Source organism: Thalia democratica, chromosome 3, assembly GCF_965202585.1.
Source record: "Thalia democratica chromosome 3, ktThaDemo2.hap1.1, whole genome shotgun sequence".
NCBI lineage: Eukaryota > Metazoa > Chordata > Thaliacea > Salpida > Salpidae > Thalia > Thalia democratica.
Window position 1 is genome coordinate 292,515 of NC_139167.1, and position 6,168 is coordinate 298,682.

The window sequence follows — 6,168 nt, forward strand, 5'->3', positions numbered from 1 at the left end:
CACTAAATTCTTTACATATCAGAGATCTTTTATACTGGTAATTCTAAAGACAGCCTTGATTTGGAGGCAATTTTGTATTTCCTTTTCAAATTTGTTGTCGCTGGCAATTTAAAGTTGTTAGAAAATGAATAATTTTATTTTCCCTCATCAACTACAAGGTTACTACAAGATTATAAACTTATAAGTTGATTGACAGCGGTTTGGAAACAAGTCAAATCTTTTTCCAAGCAACGTCCAGCTTAAACTACTATTTTTCATCATCTGTTTTAAATTCTTGATTTCAAGTGTTGTTGAAAAGAGTAAAATCTCCGTTCATATTGATTGGAAGCACCCAGTGTCACTTTACTTCTTTAAATTTTTTTTTAGTCTTCACAAGTTGTCCAATCTTTGTAGAAGCCATGAAGATTTTCTTTTTAATCTTTTGTAAGATTTTGAACACACTCGGACGATGTTTACTCAATTTTTATTATAATTTAACTTACCAATATGCTACTTTAAGACACTCTTCTGAAAGTAACATATATCAAGTTTTGATTTAAGGTCAAGTCTTATTTAAAGATGAGCCCTTATGTATTTGAGAATGTAAAGTGAACCCTAGTCAAAAAGAATCTTATTGTTATTCTGTCATCTAACTTTTCATCTTTAAGTTCACAACGTGAAGTAGAAGCCATATTTCTATAACATTGCCTCTCATAACTTCATCTGTTATTATTTTTTTTATAAATTGAATATTTTCTTACTTCATATAAGTTTAAACACATCTTTATCAGATACTCTAATAAACTTAAGATTTAGTTTATAAAAGTCCTTTTTTAAAACAAATGGAATTTATTATTATCATTTTTATGTTTGCCATTTGTATTTTCAGTGTCGCATGTTTTTATCTACATAAAAAAATATTTTCTCCTGTTTATCAATACTTTCTCTAACAAGTGATATTTTGATCTTAAAATCACGCACATCTTGTGGTACCTGAAGCACCTCTTTCAACTTTCTTCGCTTATTATCGTGCTGCTAAAATACACTGTTAGGACGTAAAAGTAATCATTTGTCTCGTTTTCCACTCCATAATACACAACATTAAATTTATATATTCTGTTTCAATTGGCCAACTTGGTTTGAAAGGTACAAAATAGTTAAGTTCAGCATCACATTGAAGCTACCTCTACCCGCTTCTGTTTATGTAACTCATTTTCAAGTAACCTGTTCTATACGGTGCAACTGAAAATATTTCTAGTGCCTTATTTTTCTGCTGAATAAAAGAATTTTCCTTTCTTCTCAATTGAGAAATGTATCAACTTTTTTACTGAAATAATTCTTTAGAATTTTATTTATGTATTACTTTAATAAACCTTATTTTATGGTTTGTCTGATCTTAGACTACCGCAATTTTTGCATTTGGCTTTTGGAAATACTATTTTACACTATAACTCTTATTGAATAACCTAAACACCATGAATTTTCTTTTCAGCAAATAATCTCATACAGAGACTTCCTTTTTATCCATTTTATATAACATTCTCAAAATCAGACGATAGTTTGAAAAATCTTTAAGTTTATGAACTTTAGTTCTAAACGCTTTCAGACAAAAGTTTTCAGCGAACTTATGATAAACTAAAAACATGTCTGTTCATCAATCAGGTCAAAAACAACTGTTTTATTATTGAGTCAACAGCACATTTATGAAATGTTACTTGCAATAAAACTTTTTTGTACGAAGTATAAACATGAGTATATTTAACTATAAAGCAGTTTTTCACAATTGTACTCTTATACAATCAACAGGAAAACTATATGTGAAGAAACATAAGAATTTCTGAAACAGTCGCATTGTTCTGTTTACTTCATATAAAACAATTAATGTTTTCCTTGTGTTCTGCTGCATTTCCGTGGATTACACTCAGCAGGATTCTTATTTCACTAATCAATGTTTCGAATATTATAATCATATCCACGACTAACAGCAAGGCTCACAACATCATTTATAATAGCAATTTTCATGGTCATATCATATGAAAAAGTAGGCTGCTTCTCAGTTTCGAAGACTGATCCTGGAGCATTAGGTTGCAGCATACCGTTATAGACACTGAGCTTTATATATTCCGCGCAACCCCAACCATTTCTACCTTTAATTTTATTCGATATAAACCCGGCATCATTAACAGCATCAGAATATGATTGCGCGGCCAAATCAGCAATATCGTATTTCGTCTTATCATCTATCTTTGACTGTTCATACTCCAAGTACACATTAGAATCGTCACCGAATATATCTGTCACCCATTTATCCTTAAAAGTCACTCTATCAACTACTTTCTTATTCCGTTCCAAAATCTTTTGATAAAATGTGTCATACACTACATTATGTATGGCTACATTGGCAAAATTATTAGTAACTGCTGTTCTTTTCGTCCCTGAAGTGTTCCCTTCCGGAACAACATCAACGTGTCCAGTCGGCGTCCTAATAATGTATGTTGCTTGAAAACTATCTTGAAATGCCATATACATGGTCTCTACGTGAGTCAAATCTTTCAACTTCTTATTACTTAAAACGTTAGGGATACCCTCGAAATAGTCCTTAATTGCCTGTCTAAACGCTCTCCTAATTAACAGCTTATAAGGAGTCTGAGAGATATCAAATCCCGTTGTATCGAACCCTATCATATGAACGTTCCGTGTTGTAGCATAAAAAATAGCTCCTATAATTTCGTGGGGGAGAGCTGAATCTTTCCCTTGTCCATAGCTTCTATTAATACCATCTCTTTTTAATCTTTGATTCACATATCTATTAAAGCTTTGATTACCAATAGACTCAATCACCTGAAACCAGAAGGGAACTGGATAGACCGTTCTTTTTTCCTTTCCACCTGGAACAATTCTCGAACCCGAAGAAATTCTCGGATTTATATTGGCAGTCACATCAACATTTAACATCTTATTTGCGGTCATTTGAGCGATATTTTTCTTTCCTGTGTTCAACTCTACTTTCTGGTCTACTAAAATCAACTTCCCCTTCTGAATCCTAGGAGCTTTTTTCTTAACAGTTACAGATTGTCTTTCTTCCCAAGCAGAGGCTGTTCTTCTTGCTTCATCAGTTATCACCTTCGTCTTTGGAGTATCCTCAGGGGGAAAGGCCTTGAATGCATTTAATGCCTCCGAATAAAACGTCTCAGATAATCTCTTTTTAAAGGGCTCTGGAGGAACTATTCTATACGCTTTATCACTAGCAACAAAATAAGCTGACAACTGATCCGAAGCTACGAATCCCGACAGTCTATTGACAGAAGTCAAAAAAGTGTACTTCCACATGTTGCATGCTAAGCCATCCTCATTGACAATATCCATCATTAGATCTAGCAGCCCGTCAGTTAATTTTTTCTGCCATTTGGGACCCGCAACATAAGATTCTCGCAATTTCAACACTTCCTCATCAAGATATCTGTTATAAAGCAGGATAGGCACCTTCGCATCCCCCTTCAGAACTCTTTCAATATTTATGTTGACGTTAAAATCCTTCATATCAGATTTGTGGTATAGCACTCCATCAGCTTTCCTACCTCTTAAAAAACAGCCCTGTTTCCCAACCGTCAAGATCTTCTTCAGCTTAGCAGTGTTAATTATAGGATCAGCCATTAGAAAAAGAGTCGAAAGTGATAGTAACCTGTCCGCCCAATCACTTCTTTTAATAGACGAAAAACAGATATATAACTCTATCGCATTTAAAACGACTGAAACCGTCTTATGAAACAATAAGCAATCGTTAACTATAATAGACATATCACCCGCTCTTCTGATTGCAGTATTAAACCAACCTTTCTTCCCGACCTCATGATAGGCGATGCCCAACAATTTAAGAAGGACAGGCACCACAGGTCCAACCTTAGAAAAATCTCTCTAGCTACTATCGCAACATGCCTTAACCGATCCTCTAACTTCATCATTCCATGAACAGATTGCTCCTCCGGTAAACGTTTTATCAACATTCTTCTTAAATTCAGCTTGTAATTGGAAGATTTGAAGTATTGGAGTTCGACTTCATTAAGTACACCAACTAAATCAGAGTCACGCCTCTTATCGTCTCTATATGCTTTCTGAATAGCTAACCCAGATTCGTCAGACTCGACCTCAAACTCATCCATAACATCGACGTCTGTAGGAACATCTGACAGAATCACATTAGGTAACCTCGCTGACTCACCAGAGAAGTTCAATCTCCATATATCGGATGTAGAATCAATACCTTTTCCGAATGACATATAGCTTTTCCTGTTCTCGTAAGGATAGTCTCGCAATAATAATCTCGGATTCCATTTTATCTTCTCCCTCATCAACTTATAAGTATATGGCCTCAAAGGAACCTTATCTGACAAATCAAATAACTTCTTTTCGTCACTCGTCAATTTAATATCATTTAACTCTAACAGAAATGGCTCTAACTCTCTCCACCATGTCACAGAGATACCCTTAGCAACCTCAGGATCATCTTCCTGGCCATCACCCGCTGTTAAATAATCTTTATGAACCAAAAGTACCAGAGGGTTGTCATTATGATGAATTACCTTTAGCTCATCTTGCTTTAATAATTCAGACACTGTCCCTAATTCGATTACTTCTTTGAGTGGATCTTTGCCATGAACTGTGCTAGCCTTAAATAAACTAGTTTTCCTCATACCTCCGTCACGATAAACGTCGGCTCTAACGATCTCAACGTCTTTGATCTTAAAGTTATCAACCACAAGATCATTTATCTGCTTGCCTGGTAGATTGAAATTATCCATACCCTTGAGATTAGCTATTTCTAGATATTCAACAGTCAGCGGTCTCAACCCCATAGCAGCTCTCTCTGTATTAAACTGGTCAATAATTCGAGAACTAACCCTCCTGTTAACTTCCTTTTGCATATCTGCACTATAATCAGCCACAGAGCGAATGTCAAGCTCATTAGGAACTCTGTTATCAAAAAAGCCAGTTATAGTTGGTAAATAGACTATCATTCAATTTCTCTAACATAGGAGCTGTCACATCTCTAAACCTCGGGCCCCGTCCAGGACGCTGAATCTTTTCCTCATTTTTGTCTTCCTCTCCCACATTCAGGTCATTAATGCCTTCTATTGCACCATTAGTTCCTGCGATCTCTTCAGAGACTATTCTCCTCATTCGTTCGTTCGCATCACTGTCCTTAAATATCTTCAATCTTTCTGATAGTGACATTTTTAAATCAATGAAACACAACTATAAGAATAAACCGTTTTACACCTTAGTTCGAATAAATTGTAAACTCAATTATAAGTCCTGTTTTTATTCAGTCAAATTGTCTGTTTCTTAAGCTTAAACACAGCATTTTCCTTTTTTAGTACTGATAATACCTACCAACATATTAGCAACACTGAGAAGAGACAATATCGTGCAAAATAAAAGCATGATCAGATTGTACGTAGCTGAATCGGCTACTTTGGTATCAAAATAAGACCTGGTACCTTGCGCATGAATCTGCTTTTGTCAGCTCATCTTCCGATCTGAATCTTCTGCGTCTGAGAAAAATTACGCTTTTAGTTGCACAATGCTCAGACTGGTGGTTCAATTTAATGTCTACAACATCAGAACAGCCTTGATCTCTGGATATTGCCGTTCCAAGTCTGTAGCTGAACTTTTTATATCTGTTAGCTATAAATTCTTATATACTTCTTTATAACTTTCATCATGGAGCTTTTAATTGTGAAAAAGGTATCTGAATTTTTAAACATATTTGATGTGCTCTTTAAAAGTTGTTGGGCTTATAAAAGCTTGTTCGATTTGCTCACTTTGAAACTTTCGACCACCGCCGAAACTGCGTAGTTTAAAAATTCAGCTAGTTTTGGACGGCTTGTTGTAACTCGATGCTTTGGTGTAGCACAGTTCCTTGCCGAAGTTTTGTACCTTTTTTAATTTTAATTTGGACAATATTTACTCCGTAGTGGTTCAAACATAAATATATTAAATACTTTTAAAGATTTAACTAGTATATTGAAGTCCTGTATTCAAATATACGCATTTTTGTATTTGCAATTATTTTTTTATTACTAATGATTTCTAATAACATAAAAATTGAACTTCTAGTGTTTACTCATGATTTTCCAATGCTATGATTACAAAATTTCAAACAAAAACTCTTGTGGTACCTGAAGCACC